At 42.2% G+C, this 20814-nt stretch overlaps 1 long non-coding RNA gene across 2 annotated transcripts in view; it reads left to right on the top strand.

Annotated features, from left to right (window-relative positions):
• Positions 1-2958: 2958 nt before the first annotated feature.
• The window catches only part of LOC124256755, a 43769-nt gene continuing 25913 nt past the window's right edge, over positions 2959-20814 (top strand). The window contains exon 1 of one of the 2 annotated variants that reach the window (XR_006893080.1): positions 2959-3094. This is a non-coding gene — a long non-coding RNA (uncharacterized LOC124256755). Of the gene's footprint in view, positions 3095-19083; positions 19224-20814 lie in introns of those variants that run through there. The other variant, XR_006893079.1, reaches the window with a different exon arrangement.

The raw sequence follows: 20814 nt of genomic DNA, 5'->3' as shown, positions 1-20814 counted from the left end.
GGCTCGGAGTCAGTATAATGTGTCTGAGTGGCGTATTCATGCTTAACTGCAGCATAGTATCTCAGTGAGGTAGCACTATAAAACCAGCTTAAGTCTGGGCTAGTACAAGCAGCCACACAAACACACGCATGCACGTCGTCATACGGGCGAAATATTCTTAAGTGCGACCTTAAACCCCATTTCACCTCACCTCACTTATCTCTTGAATAGAAACGTTTTCCTATGGCTTTGGAACGAAAATAATACCCCTACGTAAGGACCCAAGCTCTCTGAACTGACCATCTATCGACCCGCTGCGCTATGAAGTATTTTGAATGCGTTATGTTGGTATCCAATCAATCATGTTATGGACAAGCGAGATTCTGCACAATTTACATACAGAGCTAGGTTTGGTACGAAAGACGAAACAGCTTCATAAATAAATGACATGTACGATATACTAAGGTTTACATAAAGAAACTGTGAAAATATAAATATAGGCACACAGCGTATTTATACATAAATACATTTGTGAACATAGCAAGTATTGGAGACAATCAAACGCTCATGCACGTGCCAGGCGACGTGACGTCATTGACGGTGGCGTATGGCCTTGCAATGTGTTACTGCACGTGCAGCCCGTACAGCTGCACACAACATGTGAAACTCTGAAATTGCTGTCACTGTCGAAAGCTTGATCTTTGGTCATTTAAACGTTCACAAATCCACATGAGAAGTCACATGCACATCATGCCAAGATTAACATCTGCTCAACGTCATGAAGCCATTGGAATGGTTCGAGCAGGAATGAGCCAACAACAGGTGGCAGCACATTTCCAATGCCATCGTAACACGATATCTGCATGGGTCAGGCGTTATCGAAACAGTAATGACGTCGCCGACCACCCACGTTCTGGGCGTTCCCGACGTAACGACGCCAAGACAGGACAGGTGGATTCGGGTGACTCATCTCAGATACAGGTTCCAGACAGCAGTGACCACGCCCCAGACCATTTCCCAGGCCTCCAATGCTCATTTGGTAGCCTCTATGCGTCGTCGTTGCACTGCTGTGCTTCACGCACATGGTGGTCATACCCGTTATTGATTTTGTGACTTCGTCGTGTGACCCCCTACTCGATTTTGAACTTCTGACGTCATCGTTACGGATATTGTTCATGTTCTTTTGACAATTTCTTGTGGTCCGATACTTCAGCTTATAAAGTGTCTACATCATTTCGTCTTTGCTGTGTTGTATTCCAATTCTGAAGGCATTTTCTGTGTGCACAGTTTCTTTATGTGGCTAGTATATAGGAAAGTGGTTGAAAAGTGTAATACTATCTTCAAGAACCAGTTCTGGTTCCAACTTGCGCGACCGCCAAATATGACTTCTCTAGACCGGACCAAGTGTACGTTGTTTGTCACCGGTCTCACGAAGTGAAGTGACCTACTTACGGACCCTAAACAGGGCAGCTGGAATACCTGCACCCGGAACCAGACAAACGTCTCTTAGCATGTCCCTGCCATCCGACGTCGCACTACCCAGACGGTAACACCATGGCTCGGATATGGCCGACAGAGGCTTGATGTCAGACCAAGCACAGTTGGTCCATTCTTCACTCTGTTACAGATCACATGCACCTTGGTATACCGCCTTACTAACACGTAGTTAATGTAGGTCAAATTCAAGTTCAGTTTATTGTCAAATAACCACGTTTGGTGGTACAAGAGAAAATCAAACATAATTCATTTAAATACATATAAACAAGCATGACAAATGACAGGTAGAACAGTTTAAAATGAAACATAGCAATGCCTTAAATTAGGACCTATTAAGTGATTTGATGTCTATAGAATGAGCAAATTGAGATTTAACCATTTCCGCCTATGAGTTTATCTAATACTTGCAGATATTTGGATAGATTTCTTATTTCTTTTGAATTTCTACTATTAAATATTTTCTTCAATGATGATAAATTGGGGAAGTACATATGTCTAGTTGGTAAATATTTGAATCTAATATCTGTAAGGGCTTCACATTTAAATAAGTAATGAAATGCTGGTGAATTGCAAAGTTTACATGTTCTGTTTTTTCTAGCGATACCATGCCAACAACCAGTTTCTACCGGGAGACTGTGATAACAGGTTCTTTATTTCAAAATAGGAGAGTAAATATACGCTGGGAAGAGAAGATAGTTTTCAAATATGGGAGTGTCTTTAATATGTTTATAGTAAAATCCCTTAGAGCTATTTTCAATATCAGCTTTCCAACTTTGTTGGAATTGGTCTTTTAATACAGTCTCCATTTGTGAAACTAGCCATTGGCATGGCACGCTTACAGGGTTATAAAATACAAAAGATAAGCCACATTTATCTAATAAAGATTTAACATGATGCATCCAGGGGTCAAAATCATTCTCAAAGATGCTCTGTACATATGCATAATTATTGATCAGTTTTGATAATTTCTGCTTCATTCCAGGATTATTAAGTTTATGCCAGTAACGAATAATATGCTTAGCCGCTGTGATATTGAGAGGAAATCTTCCGAGTTCTCCATATACCATAAAAGTAGGGGTAGAATTTCGCAAACCGCTGGCCAATTTTAGAAATTTCAAATGGAGATTTTCAATTATATTTAAATTTTCATATGCCCAAGTTTCACAGCCATACAGAAGAATTAGGGCTAGCATAACATCAAATGCCTTAAGTAAACAATCCAACGGGATATTATGATTATGATGCGCTTGCTGCAGGTCATGCTATCTCTCATCCGTACAAGCAGGACGTCCTGCTGCGTCGACCAGCCTGCTCTCACCCCGGACATCATTTGACAACAGTTTTGTTTGTGAAGTACACGATATATTCCATCAACAACATTCTGCTGGTTTAATGCATGTTCTTCCCATTAAGGGATATAAATCAAGGACGTGAGTATTATATAAACCTGCGGTATATTAAAAGGTTGAGTGAACCTCTGCAGCTATTCTGCTTTGTAGAGCCGAGCTAGGTCGTTATCAGTCGACGGGTACCGGTTCAGCGTACTGTCGTTTGTGGATCTCACATTTCTTGCTAGAAATTGAACGTGTGTGGATAGAAGCCGGACTGTAAAAGATAAGTGAGTACATGATGTTTATGTTATATTGCCATGGCGACAGAAGGGTTGTTGGGACAGCCTATTTTTGGAGGTTTAGTCACATATTGACTGGACTGTATAGTCTCTCACAGTCCCTGAACCGCATTATTTCCCCCGCTGCCTCGCCCTTTCTGCAACGCTGAAGTCCTAATGAAGCAAGTTTAGATTTGCTGAGGTTCCTTTGAATCTCCCTTCTCACTTTAGAGGCATTGTTTCTCTCTGACAAAATTACGTATATAGACTAAGCGTTAGTCTAGGGCAGCCTAATGATTGTAGCTTCAAATCCTCGTGCTGGATGTCCCGGATCGGTTCAGTTCGTAAACACCACTGGTGTACCCCGCTGTGATTGTGATGGAACAGTGAAAAATAAGCGGATTTAAACAATACCCAGTAATGGACAGTGACACCCGCCGATGTGATTTAAACATGCTTTTATTCGTTTGGTGAACACGCTGATATAGTGTATGTAAATATCGCAACATATATTACTGTACAACGTGTTACGTCATGGCAACAGCGTGAGTGAGTGAGTGAGTTTAGTTTTTCGTCGCACTCAGCAATATTCCAGCTATATGGCGGCGGTCTGTAAATAATCGAGTCTGGACCAGACAATCCAGTGATCAACAGCATGAGCATCGAACTACGCAATTGGGATACGATGACATGTGTCAACCAAGTCAGCGAGCCTGACACCCGATCCCGTTAGTCGCCTCTTACGACAAGGGTTACTGAAGATCAATTCTAACCCGGATCTTCACGGGTAGTCATTCGTGTAGACAATTTCGTGTGATGTTCAGTTCTTTTCCTATCAAAATCTATCGAATCTAGTCCTTAATGAGACGAATGTAGGACGTCAAAGTTTGGTTTCCTTGCGACATATTTGTTGCCAAAATGTACACAGAATCTAATGTAAAACCTGTATAATAAAAAGACTTGTTATTGCGGACAAAATGATGAAACAATGAAAGCAACCTTCATATTGTTGACCACAGAGCAGTATGGGTTCTCAGAGACGTATCTTTCAAATATATGGGCGTTTATATCACTACAGTAGAGTATGACTTGATAGAAACGATGTTGATAAAACCAATGGAAGTGTTTGTTTTCATCTTGATTCATTGGGAAGTTTGTGATATAGTTTGATACTGTGAGGTAAACATAAGGGTTTGTCCGGCAGTGTAAAGTTAAAAGTCGTTGTAAAAGAATGTGTAAAACGAAATTATAATAAATGAACGAAATATATTACTTTTCTCTTGTTGTCTGAGCCCTCAACTGCATAATCTGGATTATCGCCTTGTGAAAACACTGGATTATTTTCAATCCCCTGTTAATTGGTTTACGTCGGTTGTATCCCATAACCCCTACATGCCACTACCCCTACAGCCAGTACCCCTCCAATTAGTTAAAACACTACACGGCATTTACCTGTCTGGCATAATGAACTGACCCAAAGAGAGATTAGTGCATAGAGTATACAGATGAGATCAAGGGAGGGATTAAACTGTTCTTTAGTGTTTTGTGTCAAGGAAATTAGGGATTAGCTAAAAGTTGTTTTAGTTTTCACCTCTAGTGAGTAGAACAATTTTACAAATTGGATAATGTGTAGGTTGTTAAATGTTGAAATTAAGTTGTTTTAGTGCCATGATAAAAGATACACAGTATTATTGAGAAGTGGAGGGAAATGAGAATGTGAGACGAGAAAGTAAATTGAGAAAGTTCGGTATAGTATATAGCTGTTGACAACAAACTAACATGGCATCAACATGGCTGGTCTGCGTAATGTTGAGTTTGTTATGTCACGGAGAGGTAGCCCCCAAGTCCTATTTGACGGTTATCTTCACACTAAGAATGTCGAGAGACAGTCTTGTGTACACTGGAAGTGTGTTCAGTCAACAAGCAGAGGAAGAGTCACAACTGTTGGCAGTGTTGTAAGGAATACGACAGAACATAATCAACCACCAGAGGATAGTCAGAAGGTCCGGTTTGTCAGCAACCTGAGGAAGAGAGCCAGGGAGGAGTCAACACAGATGCGCACCATCTACAACGACGAGCTCACCAACCTGACCAGAAAGCGAGTCTTCAGGGAGATTGACAATCGCCTGTGTAGACTCAAGGAGCAGCTTGAGCTTGGACAGAAATCACCTCTTCAGTTCTTGGACGCCGTCGGCTATCTGCTTAAGCTGGGATAGATTGAAACACTGAATGTTCATAGACTGAAACACTTGACACAAATGACTATGTTAACATTGAATGTTAACAATTAATTGTTAATGTCCATCAAAGAATCATGATGACGAATTATTGTTAATTCTTATTAAAATCTTGATGATGACAAATGATGATCACTTTTCATTAAAATCATTCTCTCAACCTTTTAGTTGTGTGTTGTTATGTCGCTTAAGTGGATTAGTCCATTGTGTGGAATAGATAACAGGCAGTGGATTAACAGTGCAACAGACCGTAAACTATGTTGTTATAAGATGTTGGGGTAGTGGCATGTAGGGGTAATGGGGAGTTACCTTTACGACGACCTTTTTTCTTAAGTGAACCGTGACTTTTCACCCAAGGGTCGACTGTGTATGCTCTATTTGCGTGCACTTTAATTGGCTGTAAGCGGATTAGAATTAACGCACATTTAACGCACATTTATGTATTTGTCAAATGATTCATATTCGTGTATTTATTGTATTTGTGGGTGTTATATGCACTAAACAAAATGTGCTAAACTTGACCGGTTCTCCTTATTTGCTGGCATACTTGCATTTCTAATACAGTCCATAGCCTTCATCCCTATTGTTCTAAGGATTAGTGCGGTCCACTTATTTTAATACCTATAACAAAACCTGCAGGCAAAAAGAGAGTACCCCGGGTCGACGTCCTGTGCAGACACCGGTAAATAAGATAGCAGTAATGGATTTATAAACAATTAAAATGAATAAACAATACAAATTTTGTGGCTCACAGCTTTACTGATTGAAATGAACACGTCAACCTGAAACTCCAAGCAGTGTGTGATGTACGTGCTTCAATCACGTGCGTTTGTTGTCTGGTAACAGTCGGGATATAAGCAACACATTGGTCTGCTTGTGTTAACATTCCTTAATGGACTTGATCAAGTTTGAAGTTGGAACGAACTTGGTAAGTAGTTACAGTATATTTTGGCAGATGAGATGTCAGCATATTTTTGATGAGAGTGCATATTGAATAAGATGTCATGAGACCATCCCAAGAATATTGCTACATAGAATATACCCTTTGTGAAATTTGGAGGTCTTTAGACATTTTTAAAGCGAGACAACAAACGACTGCAAAAGGCCCGCTTGGTTGGCAGTGTGTAGTTGACCCCATAATGTATTCATTGTTTTCAGCTAATACCACACACACAATACTCATCCACTGACAACTGTAAATAGCAAAGAATGGTAAACATGGAATACATATGAAAAGTGTATCCACAGCTTCAAGAATGCAGTGATAGCACATCCTTGTTTCCATCGGAGGAGGTAGCCTAGTGGTTAGAGCGTTCGCTCGTCACGCCGAAGATCCTGGTTCGATAACCCACATAGGTACAGTGTGTGAAGCCCATTTCGGGTGTCCCCTGCCGTGATATTGCTGGAATATTTCTAACAGGGTTCCCACAAGACCTGAAAACCTGGAAAAGTCACACTACATTTTCCAGTCTTGGAAAAATGGAATTTGAAAAATGGATGAAATCATGGACAAATAATAGAGTAGGTTTTTTTATTTAACAAAAACTGTACTTAACAGTACTCCACGGACTATAACAGCCATCAACACACTGGCTACGTGTCAATGAAGATAGTTAAAGAGTGGAAGAAAAATTGCTACGCTTGATGTCTCATTTTTATTATGTCATCTTATCATAAAGAGGTGTGAATGGACAGATGAAGGTGGGAGGCCGTATTTAAGGTATTGTTTTATTTCAGACACAGTACTATATGTTTAAAGGTATCAAAATACCCTAGGACATATATTGTTGTGTCTGGAACAAGCAATATTTGTCTGGAAAAATCATGGATTTTCTGTTCACAGAAATGTTGGAACCCTGGCTAAAAGCGGCGTAAAACTAAACTCACTCACTCACTCCATCGGAGGAAAGCAAAGCTATCACACGGACAATCCCGTGTCAGAAACCCGTTCACTTCAGTCTAAATATATCTTTGTATGAGATCCCGCCTAGTTTTAAGTCAGTTCATGTAAACTATGTGTGTAACCTAGAAGAGTTCATGCATGTCGTAGAACTTTACATTCATTCAAGTTTGTGACCTCGACAAGAAAGGTAAAAATGCAAACTGCTTTATGATTCTGTTTTCTGGGTTAGACTAATTATTGTTCATTCAGATAGTACAGTGAATCTTGTTCAGCGAGCAAGTCAGGTGACTTCTGTTCAGTGAGCAAGTCCAGTGAATTTTGTTCAGTCCCAGTCCTGCTTCACCTCGGATTTTCTTCACACATTACGCTGAAACGTAATGATTAAACTGGACTACCGACTGCATGAGTTGGCGTTAAACCCCACTCACCCGCTCGGTGACTCACTCACTCACTCATGATTACTCACTCTGTTGCATTAAACACGCACATGTTATCCCATTTGAGATTCTTGTAATGGCGGTATGCACGTCGGTGACAGCGATGACTCCGGTCGGTAACTAAGTTGTGTTTGTTTGCTTGTTGTTTAACGCCGCACTCAGAAATATTCCAGCTGCATAACGGCGGGCTGTAAATATTCGAGTCTGGACCAGACAACCCAGGGATCAACATCATGAACTTCGATCTATGCAATTGGATACAGTGACAGTGTCAACCAAGTCAGCGACCCTGACCACCCGATGGTTTGCTGAAGACCAATTCACGACTGGTCGTAGCGAAGCCGGAGAGGAGCTTGCTACTGATCATAAAGGGTAGAACCGGTCGTGGACGTGGGTTCAGGTTACGGCAACATTGACTCATACACGTAAGGAAAACAACTTAGACATTACTGTCTATCATGGAACATAATAACTATGCGCAAACAAAGAACGAAGTTATAAGAGGACAATAAACTGCTGTCCACAGCACTGTGCATACGTGTGCTCTGAGGAAAGGCATCTCACACGTAAAGTGGCATGGAGTCAATTGTCGGTATATCACCACCATTAGCAGTGATACAAACTAAATAACAGCCTCAACGACCATCCAGGATTGCCGATGAAAGTTTTGATGTCATTCCATATCCGGTCTCACCTGGACCAATGTCCCCGTTAGTGTGGAAGTCGTGTTATAATATAGAATTTGTAGCTATTTTACTCATTGGAATATGCTTTGACCTTTTGTCGAAGTTTTAGCTCGTCACTGAAGCTTAGTTTCGCCCCAGATAATCGCAAGGCTTTTTTCACCTCCCGTATAAATAGAATTTGTTATGGCAATAATACTCAAATGAACACACCCATGAGATGTAAACACCTTTCATGGTAACCGGATGTAGGGCATATTTAGCACAAGCTGCAAGAGCAAGAACTGGGGGATAGGGTCTGTGTGATCTAAGGAAGCAGGAACCATAGACCCCAGAGTTGTAGGATCCATCCTTGCATGGGGATGACGTAAAGGGGTTCACAGAAGCCATGGTGTGAGAGGCAGGAGAGGCGTGCGTAAACCGAGTCCTTATAGTCAGGGATCCAGTCTCATAAAAGGTCTTATTTATGCAAAGTCGTTAAAAATGTATTTTAGAATTATTGTTTCCTGGACATTTATCCATAGACCACATAATGCTGTTGTCATAGATACATATTAGCATTTTGACCTTCAAGCAACACTAACTACAAGGCTAGCTACTACATACTATGAAAGCCTAATTCCAAATTTATGATGATAACTGTAAAACAAAAACAACACTGAAATTGAAATTGGTTGCTTGCAATCTAAGAGGAATACACACAAAAAATAAAAATGAACAATGCTTGAAAATGTAATCACCATGACTGCGCCACCAGTCTGATTGTCACATCTGTCAAACCGTGACTGTTGTGATTGTATGAACCACCAGTGACGACCGCGTGAGGACCTGGTTTAGCCACCCCTCTCACGGGTAACATATGCCGGTCTCCTCTTACTGGTATTCAAGAGTCGAATTCTCATCATTGGGATCCTGTTATTCCTCATGGAATGTCTGCAGATATTGAACAGCTCGAACTTGGCGTCCAGCATAGCCCCAAAGACGTTCATGTGGTTCATATCGGGCCTCCAGACTGAACAGAAGTCAGAACTGGGAAACAAATAGAACAGGAAAGTATTATGAACAAACCATTACACTGTCTAGAGCTGAATTAGAAACACGTAGAGAGAGAGAGAAAAAAAGAAATGTAAAACAAATGGTCAGGTTAACCATAAGGTGTTGGTTTCATTAATTAGTTAAAAACCCTTCTGCATAAATTCCATTTAAGGGTTGCACTTTTTGTCATTTGGTGTTGTAAATTTGTATACAAATTAATGAAACATTGTAATTTACGTCACTCACAAAAAGAATGAGTTGTTACACAGATGACTGTTGATAACGGTGGGACTAGCGTGTGTGATTATTGCCTGACGATACAGTATCACAGTGACAGGTGATAATCAAGTCATGCTCTAGAATAAAAGAAGTTGTCATCCATACATACTTGTTCTATCCGGCTGTAAGATTGTTTCATATCGTCATTGAATTCTTTCCTGACACTTTTTGTATACTTTCAGTAATTTGTATTAACGTATTAAACCTAGGACACTTTGGTATACAACTGTTAATTGTGTCAGATTTGATTTTTGGTATCAACCTTAATTCTTATGCGTACAGATTTCTAAGTTAACTTTGGACACTTGGAAATCGATAGAAGCTATAAGGTCTGCCTTAGGCAAGGTTTCGGAATTGATTAACATAGGATGTGCCAACCTCAACCAGATGCACTGCCCATTGAATATTGTAGCTTTACTAAAACCAAGAGACACGATTACAAAGGCTATTAAACCAAATTTAGCTGAAACTATTCCTTAATATTCTCGAGTTTCAGGCAACTTTTTTCTTTAATAGGATATTAAACACGTTATTACCAACGATGATGTGTTGTCTGTTATCAACAGACGTAGCATCGCTGTCTTTTATATACTAGGCGTTATTAATAAGGGTAAATGATATATAGCACATGTAAAGAAAGGTTTCTCAGAAATAATAGAAGAGCTTCATCATAATGTTCAATGTGTTGACAAACGTGACGCAATGTGACATACAGACAAAACGTTCAAACAGAACTAGCAAACATCAGTTGTAGAGACCAACCCCAAAATAAAAGTGACAAACATGAAGCACTCGGTCATATCTTGTGTACCCTCCTCGAGCGTCCAAGACACAGGTGCACCTTGTTCTCAAGTTCATAAAGAAAGCTTGCGGAATCGCATTCCATTCCTCTACTAAAGCTCTGCGGAGTCATGGGAGATTCACTGGTGCTGGGTGACGCGTCTACACACATCGACCGAGTTCATTCCAGGTATGCTCAATTGGGTTGAGGTCTGGCGAGCATGCTGGCCACTCCATACGCTCTACACCCTGCTGCCTAAGGAATTCCTTGATAATCCTGGCCCATTGAGGCCTAACGTTGTCTTGCAGTAAAGAGGGTCGACAATAAAAGATATACATAGCCTGCAGGAATGGTACTGCTACAGGAGCGAGAATCTCGTCATGATAACGCTGTCCGGTAAGATTACCATCGATCACCTGCAGTCGAGTACGTCCAGTAGGAGTTATCCCTGCCCAAACCATGATCGACCCCCGCCAAATCGGTTATGCGTGGCCACAGTTGCATCTGTGATTCACCCTCCATTGCGACGATAAATCACCTGCTGACCACCATAGAAGGACAAATTAAATCTGCTTTCATCTGCGAAGAGCTCACGAGACCATTGACGTTGATTCCAGCGGCCATGATGTCTACTCCATCTCACACGCGCCTGCCTGTGACGTGGTGTTAGTGGTGGACGAAATGCAGGTCGCCTAGAGTTGAGTCCGACTGCCCTTAAACGTCGACGAAAGGTGCTCTTGGATATCCTTACATTGTTAACATTGAAGTGTGTAGTTTGAAGATCTGCTGCGTTCAGGAATATGTTACTTAACGCAATGTTAATCATGTGCCTATCATCTCGGACTGTTGTGACTCTGGGACGACCTGGTCGACGTGCATATTCCACGGACCCATTGGTTTGAAATCTCTGCCACAGTCTACCAATAGTACTCTGACTCACATTAAAGCGGACAGCAACCTGCCGCTGAGTTTAACCAGATTCCAAAAGGCCTGTAGCCTGACCCTTTTCAGCAAGTGTCAAAAAGCGTCTCATTTTAAGCTGCGATTTCAAACAGGTACCTGAACAGTGAACTACAGTGAAAAAACATCAATGCATTGTCCTCCACTTTCCCTGGATAGAGTGAGTTGCACGTGCAAATCATTGACATTAAGTGGCAGGTGGATTTCCATATTGGCAATTTGAATAAAAAATGGGCCATTTGTAACAGAATGTATCGGACGTTAAAGAATGTAATAATGACATTTTAACGACCTGCTGTGTTTTTCCATACTGTTAAGAAAGTTTGTAAAACATTCAATTGTATATATTTCAAACAAAAACGAAGATATTACAACTTTTAAGAAATAATGTTACCAATAGCTTGACCCTTCAATAATGACGCCGAGTATATATTGAAGTACGCATGAATACAACATGTGCACTATATTAGCAGAACCGTATCACCTTTAACATCCTATAACCTATGCTGTAACACATTGTAATTATGAGGAAATACGAGGGAATAAGAGACCTTTTCCCATCTTTTATTATCCATATGTTTGAGTTTTCACACATAACAGCTTATGCCAAACAACATACATGTATACAACAAACCATGGATTATTATTCAGGACATATCAGTTTCGGACGACCTAATACATTGGTATTCAGTTCATGGGATAGGAGATTGTAAATGGATATCACACTGACGTAGCTGCATTTCAAACACTGACGAGAAGGGTTTGCTTTGAAATCAGTGGGTAATCTGGATCTGATGGAACTACAGTTTGTTGGATTGTCAGAATTATTGAGGTACGCGCGATTTCTAACAAAATGTTTCCTTTTTCACAGTCTTGTCAAGTAGGTTCACTGTAGTGTCTGTGAAATAACAAAGGACGAGACACACACATAACACGAACATACCGGTATGTACGATGGGCGATGGGTATAGACAGAATGTGACCACACACACACACGAACGCACGCATGCACGCACGGACACACACATATATATGGGACTTGATATACGTACAGCTTGTAATTAATATATAGGTTTCAGTGATGATGCAACTTTGAAAATATGTTGTTGTTGTAGGCACCGTCTGTAAATTTACACCTTCCGCAGGGAAAGCTTTCGAATATATATTTGTTTTTGCATATACATTTGTTGTTAAACACAAGTTAGTTTATTTCATTTAGTAGACGTTCCATGGTGTGTTCATATTATCTTGTTTCAGCACAGGTAATATGATCATATGCAATATATTCAGACATGCTCGAAATACAAACTGATGAATTACTTATTGAAACATTTAGATTTACCAGCGTTTCTTTGCCGAAGTCGAATGTTCCTGAAGAATACACTAGAATACCAGGACCATAGGAATCGGTGAGTTTGGTTTACCGTCGTTTTAAACAGTATGCCGGATATACCAGGGCGTGTTATACAGTAATCAAATCTGATCTCATTTGATCTTCGCACAAATAAATAGGAACTTTTTCCAGTGGTACAGAAACGTAACGGTTGTTTTAAACCGTATGCCGGATATATCAGGGCGTGCTAATACAGTAATCTAATTTGATCTCATTTGATCTTCGCACAAATAAATAGGAACTATTTTCCAGTGGTACAGAAACGTAACGGTCGTTTTAAACAGTATGCCGGATATATCAGGGCGTGTTAATACAGTAATCTAACTTGATCTCATTTGATCTTCGCACTAATCAATAGGAAATATTTCCAATGGTACAAAAATGTAATGGTCGTTTTAAACAGTATGCCGGATATATCAGAGCGTGCTAATACAGTTATCTAATTTGATCTCATTTGATCTTCGCACAAATAAATAGGAACTATTTTCCAGTGGTACAAAAACGTAACGGTTGTTTTAAACAGTATGTCGGATATACCAGGGCGTGTTAATACGGTAATCTAATTTGATCTCATTTGATCTTTGCACTAATCAATAGGAGCTAATGCCAATGGTACAAAAACGTAGCGGTTGTTTTAAACAGTATGTCGGACATATCAGGCCGCGTTAGCTTATCGTGGGAGCACAGCCCAAATTGATGCAGGTCTCAGACACTTGCTACTTCGATGGAATCCATGAGTTTGGTGACAAACCCACCAACGGGCATTTCCTTTAAAATGACGTCACTATATTTAACATGTTGTATAACATCGCTTAATTATGTAAAGAGTTTTGTCGCTGTTATTCTGCTCTGGGTAATCCCAGTGGGAAATGTACAGTTTCCGAGGCACACACACCTATTGACTTTAAAGTCTGGATCAAGTTTACGCTTCTGAAAATGTTTGCGTGTTTGTATAAATAGTGCTTGCAATAGTGATGTTTTATCATGGATCGATCTCAGGGGAGCCTTATGTTGCTCGTTCACATTAACAAGTAACACATTTATATACCACCCACCCACCCACCCAGCCACCCAACCAACTAACAACAGCTGTGTGGGTGGATAAATGCTACACAGCAACAACGCACTCTGTTGATCCACATCTGTTATCACACAACCCCATCGCGTAAAAATGTTTATTCATGCAAATGTTGCATAATATGGGTTGCATGATATGAAATTATGTAAGCCTGAGGTATTTGTTAACTGAACTGGTTTAGACAATATGTATACCATGTATAAGCCCTTCTAATTATACACTTCTGAACTATATAGCGCTATTAAATTCATTGGCCATTATACGAAAGAATTCATATTCCAAATATGGTTCATATGGGGTGACAACCAGTTGAATGATGGGATCATGCTGTAACCCGGGTCCATATGGGGTGACAACCAGTTGAATGATGGGATCATGCTGTAACCCGGGTCCATATGGGGTGACAACCAGTTGAATGATGGAAGCATGCTCTAACCCGGGTCCATATGGGGTGACAACCAGTTGAATGATGAGATCATGCTGTAACCCGGGACCATATGGGGTGACAACCAGTTGAATGATGGGAGCATGCTGTAACCCGGGTCCATATGGGGTGACAACCAGTTGAATGATGAGATCATGCTGTAACCCGGGTCCATATGGGGTGACAACCAGTTGAATGATGGGAGCATGCTCTAACCCGGGTCCATATTGGGTGACAACCAGTTGAATGATGGGATCATGCTGTAACCCGGGTCCATATGGGGTGACAAACAGTTAAATGAAGGGATCATGCTGTAACCCGGGTTCATATGGGGTGACAACCAGTTGAATGATGGGATCATGCTCTAACCCGGGTCCATATGGGGTGACAACCAGTTGAATGATGGGATCATGCTGTAACCCAGGAATCCATATATGGGGTGACAACCAGTTGAATGATGGGATCATGCTCTAACCCGGGTCCATATGGGGTGACAACCAGTTGAATGATGGGAAGCTGCTCTAACCCGGGTCCATATGAGGTGACAACCAGTTGGTGATGGGATCAAACCAGTTGAATGATGGATGAGCATGCTCTAACCCGGTCCATATGGGGTGACAACCAGTTGAATGATGGGAGCATGCTCTAACCCGGGTCCATATGGGGTGACAACCAGTTGAATGATGGGAGCATGCTCTAACCCGGGTCCATGACAACCAGTTGAATGATGGGAGATGCTGTAACAACCAGTTGAATGATGGGATCATGCTCTAACCCTGGGTCCATATGGGGTGACAACCAGTCCATATATGGGGTGACAACCAGTTGAATGATGGGATCATGCTCTAACCCGGGTCCATATGGGGTGACAACCAGTTGAATGATGGAAGCATGCTCTAACCCGGGTCCATATGGGGTGACAACCAGTTGAATGATGGGAGCATGCTCTAACCCGGGTCCATATGGGGTGACAACCAGTTGAATGATGGGATTGATGCTCTCTAACCCGGGTCCATATGGGGTGACAACCAGTTGAATGATGGAAGCATGCTCTAACCCGGGTCCATATGGGGTGACAACCAGTTGAATGATGGGAACATGCTCTAACCCGGGTCCATATGGGTGACAACCAGTTGAATGATGGGAGAGCATGCTCTAACCCGGGTCCATATGGGGTGACAACCAGTTGAATGATGGGGGCAGTTGAATGCTCTAACCCGGGTCCATATGGGGTGACAACCAGTTGAATGATGGGAGCATGCTTGTAACCCGGGTCCATATGGGGTGACAAACCAGTTGAATGATGGGAAGCATCATGCTCTAAACCCGGGTCCATATGGGGTGACAACCAGTTGAATGATGGAAGCATGCTCTAACCCGGGTCCATATGGGGTGACAACCAGTTGAATGATGGGAGCATGCTGTAACCCGGGTCCATATGGGGTGACAACCAGTTGAATGATGGGAGCATGCTCTAACCCGGTCCATATGGGGTGACAACCAGTTGAACCCGGGTCCATATGGGGTGACAACCATGATGGGAAGCATGCTGTAACCCGGGTCCATATGGGGTGACAACCAGTTGAATGATGGGAGCATGCTCTAACCCGGTCCATATGGGGTGACAACCAGTTGAATGATGGAAGCATGCTCTAACCCGGTCCATATGGGTGACAACCAGTTGAATGATGGGAGCATGCTGTAACCCGGGTCCATATGGGGTGACAACCAGTTGAATGATGGGAGCATGCTCTAACCCGGGTCCATATGGGGTGACAACCAGTTGAATGATGGGAAGCATGCTCTAACCCGGGTCCATATGGGGTGACAACCAGTTGAATGATGGGAGCATGCTCTAACCCGGGTCCATATGGGGTGACAACCAGTTGAATGATGGGAGCATGCTCTAACCCGGGTCCATATGGGGTGACAACCAGTTGAATGATGGGAGCATGCTCTAACCCGCATGCTCTAACCCGGGTCCATATGGGGTGACAACCAGTTGAATGATGGGATGCAACCCGCTATGGGGTGACAACCAGTTGAATGATGTCCATATGGGGTGACAACCAGTTGAATGATGGAAGCATGCTGTAACCCGGGTCCATATGGGGTGACAACCAGTTGAATGATGGAAGCATGCTCTAACCCGGGTCCATATGGGGTGACAACCAGTTGAATGATGGGAGCATGCTCTAACCCGGGTCCATATGGGGTGACAACCAGTTGAATGATGGAAGCATGCTCTAACCCGGGTCCATATGGGGTGACAACCAGTTGAATGATGGAAGCATGCTCTAACCCGGGTCCATATGGGGTGACAACCAGTTGAATGATGGAAACCCGCATGCTCCAGCCGAATGATGGAAGCATGCTGTAACCCGGGTCCATATGGGTGAAACCAGTTGAATGATGGAAGCATGCTCTAACCCGGTCCATATGGGGTGACAAATCAGTTGAATGAATATTAGGAAGCATGCTCCATATGGGGTGACAACCAGTTGAATGATGGGCATGCTGTAACCCGGTCATGCTGACAACCAGTTGAACCATGCTGTAACCATCCATGGGGTGACAACCAGTTGAATGATGGAAGCATGCTCTAACCCGGGTCCATATGGGGTGACAACCAGTTGAATGATGGAAGCATGCTCTAACCCGGGTCCATATGGGGTGACAACCAGTTGAATGATGGGAGCATGCTGTAACCCGGGTCCATATGGGGTGACAACCAGTTGAATGATGGGAGCATGCTGTAACCCGGGTCAACCAGTTGATGGGGAAGCATGCCTCTAACCTGACAACCCAGTTGAATGATGGGAGCATGCTGTAACCCAACCCGGTCCATATGGGGTGACAACCAGTTGAATGATGGGCAGCTGTAGCATGCTCTAACCCGGGTCCATATGGGGTGACAACCAGTTGAATGATGGGACAACCAGTTGATGCTGTAACCCGGGTCCATATGGGGTGACAACCAGTGATGGGAAGCAATATGGGGTGACAACCAGTTGAATGATGGAAGCATGCTCTAACCCGGGTCCATATGGGGTGACAACCAGTTGAATGATGGGAGCATGCTGTAACCCGGGTCCATATGGGGTGACAACCAGTTGAATGATGGGAGCATGCTCTAACCCGGGTCCATATGGGGTGACAACCAGTTGAATGATGGGAGCATGCTGTAACCCGGGTCCATATGGGGTGACAACCAGTTGAATGATGGGATCATGCTGTAACCCGGGTCCATATGGGGTGACAACCAGTTGAATGATGAAAGCACGCTCTAACCCGGGTCCATATTGGGTGACGACCAGTTGAATGATGGGAATATGCTCTAACCCGTGTCCTTATTGTGTGACAACCAGTTGAATGATGGGAACATGCTCTAACCCGTGTCCTTATTGGGTGACAACCAGTTGAATGATGGAAGCATGCTCTAACCCGGGTCCACATCTTCGGTACATAATCCTTTAGGTACTTCAGCTGTAAGTATTGTACAGCGATTTGTATTAATGTGTAATTTGTAAACATGTGTGTAGTGGGTATAACGCTGCCCTGAAAGTGAGGAAAATTCGGATGTCTTAACCTAAATATTCACTCAAGGCAAGGCATAGCCACAGCCTTACTCATGTCTCATCACACTTAGCAGAAATGTGAACTTTTAATATTAGAACTTCTATATTTTCAACCTGTGTGTTCGAGATTCATGACAGATTAGCACACGATGTCGACAACCCGTTTTCAGCCTGCAAGGGGGTCTGAGACTCTCTGCTGAAATAGAAAACGTACGTCAGAGGATATGCGTGGACATGGTGGGGGTAAAGAACATGATGTAAACAACCCTGTCCTCGTGTCTTCGCGAAGCTGAAAATTGTCTGGATTAAAGAATAAGCTATCCAGAAAACACTGAAAAAATAGAGAAGTTGTACATGAAACATTTGCAGAAATCCAGGGATGAGTTCGAGGATAAAATACGACACATCCTAGATAAACTTCAACACGTAAGGCGGAAACAGATATCAGACGAGGCACAGCTGAGGGACAAAATCAAGGTACCAGTAGAAAATCTATGCTACAGCTACTGACACTAACTGCTATAATGTGTTTGTTATAAAGGATCTACCATCTTAAGATAATGAAGAATAAACCACAGGCATCACCACAAATAAAGTTTCAGTAGCAGTAGTACTACACAGAAGCGCCAGTAAAAGACCTGGCATAGTGATCGAGCGGGTCAGCGATGCTGAGAAAAATTAAGAATAATGAAAAACAGGGCAAAGGATACGAAATTATCTATATTGCAATATCCCGTTGATCCGAAGAACCTTAGTGAACCTTCTAAAATAACTGAAAAAAACGAGACAAAACGTTAAAGGCAATAGTATATTCAAAAGGAAAGGTCAGAATGTCGAATCTTCGACTGAGCCCTTGGGAGTGTGTTGGATGGCCCACAAAAAGTAACGGAAACTTTAGTTTTAGAGAACATCGTATTAAGACAAGTGGAAATGATATCTTATCCCTCTTTAAAACATTTTTACGTGACAATGTACATGTTCAGGGTTATAAATGGTTCGGTCATAGTAGAAAACAAGGTGACAAGAAAGGTCAATGGGGTTCAGAAGGCGCGTGGTTCCTGATCAAGAACAATTTAACCAATATTTTCAAAATCTCAGTTTTGGGTGATACAGCTGAAAATATTTTATGGCTAAACTTAGAAGCCCGTTACGTCTCCCCCCGTTCATGGTCGTGCAATGTACCACGTGCAGGATCATCACGTGCAAGAGGACCGAGATCGGGTTTTCCGTGACTCCCTATGCCACGTGTACGCATACCGAAATGACAGTATCTTGTGTATGTGGCGATTTCAGCGCTTGACGTGGAACTCAAATGGATCACATCGATCGAGTGGCCAAAATACATCCCAGGTCAGTCAATTATTGCAATGACAATATCTATAGAACGATGTTACTCGACTTACTTTGTGATGTCATCTTCTGCATGTTGGACAGTTTCGTGACAGTAATGACGTATTGGAGATCGGTCGTTGACTGTGTTATAGTACCGCACGAGCAGATTTGTAACTTTACAATTTCAAACTATGTCAAGTATCATCTCATCGTTTTGTGTTACTGTGCCGGAGCAATATAAACGTCATTATATTGTGTGATACTAACTCCGTCCTTGAGAGGTTGGTTGGTTGTTTAACGCCGCATGCAGCAATATTCCAGCTATATGGCGGCGGTCTGTAAATAATCGAGTCTGGACCAGACAATCCACTGATCAATATCATAAGCATCGTTCTACACAACTGGAATACGATGACATGTGTGTCAACCAAGTCAGCGAGCCTGACCACCCGATCCCGTCATTTGCCTCTTGCGACAAGCATGGGTTACTGAGGATCAATTCTAACCCGAATCTTCACGGGTTGCCTTGAAAGGTAGAAGGATGACATTGAACGTTTATACGGTTATTTCCCACACCCTGAAAATAACTTTGACTATGAAAAACTGGAGAATATGGTGCAAGAATTATCAAATTATGTAAACAGAAGACAAACTGTGATGCCTAGAACGTCCTTAACTCGCTTGTAGAAGAACAGAAAGCAACAGAGCGTGCTCTAAAAAGACGATGGGTATTCTTGATAACCTTTCAACAGAGTTTCTGAAAAAATGCACTGGGCATATGTTCCTAGTGATGACTCATTGCTTTGATGACCCGTGAAGATCGGGTTAGAATTGATCTTCAGTAACCCATGCTTGTCGTAAGACAAACGGCGACTAACGAGATCGGGTGGTCATACTCGTTGACTTGGTTGACACATGAAATCGTACACCAATTGCGTAGATCGATGTTCATGCTGTTCATCAAAGGATTGCCTGGTGCCGGTGAGGGTGGTCTTTCCCGGAGGAGCATTTCCTCCTAACCTTTGGACTTCATGATTTATGTGCAGACAGTATGAAGCAGCAAAATGAAGACTTAGTACACTGTGACAGTAAATGGTTTGCCGTTTAATGCCAATTCACATTCACGACCAGGCGGCAAATATAAAGTGTATGAACTGTGGGTAGATTTGAATATGACTATCGGTATTATCCTATATGATGCTGATATTGTATAATTGTCTTTCTCCCAGGTTAAACTGTACAATGATTAACGCTGTTAATGATTGGTGTCAAAAGTGGCGACTTCCGGTTACTCCCACACAAACCAAGATTGTCCATTTAGGCCCTCAAACGAAACATTGCTCCTCAACCAATGTTTCCATTGGCGAAACCCATCCTAAGTATGGCAACAACTACATATATACTTATGGAAACGAATAAGAGAACACAGGGAAGTTAGGGGTGAAACGGTATACCGTGGTATTAGTAGAACCGCGGTATTTTGCCTTCGGTTCGGTATATCGTAATGCAGTAAAAAAAATCAGTATTTTCAGTTTTCGTACCGTCATTTATTATCCTTTTAAAACCTTTTCTAAAATATCTAGAAATTGAATCATTTTGTCAAAACCTA

The sequence above is a fragment of the Haliotis rubra genome, unplaced genomic scaffold (assembly GCF_003918875.1).
Source record: "Haliotis rubra isolate DU_JTF1 unplaced genomic scaffold, ASM391887v1 Scf638, whole genome shotgun sequence".
In the NCBI taxonomy this organism is placed as follows: Eukaryota; Metazoa; Mollusca; class Gastropoda; order Lepetellida; family Haliotidae; genus Haliotis; species Haliotis rubra.
The sequence above is the reverse complement of the archived record's forward strand: the minus strand, read 5'-3'. Positions and strand labels throughout refer to the sequence as shown.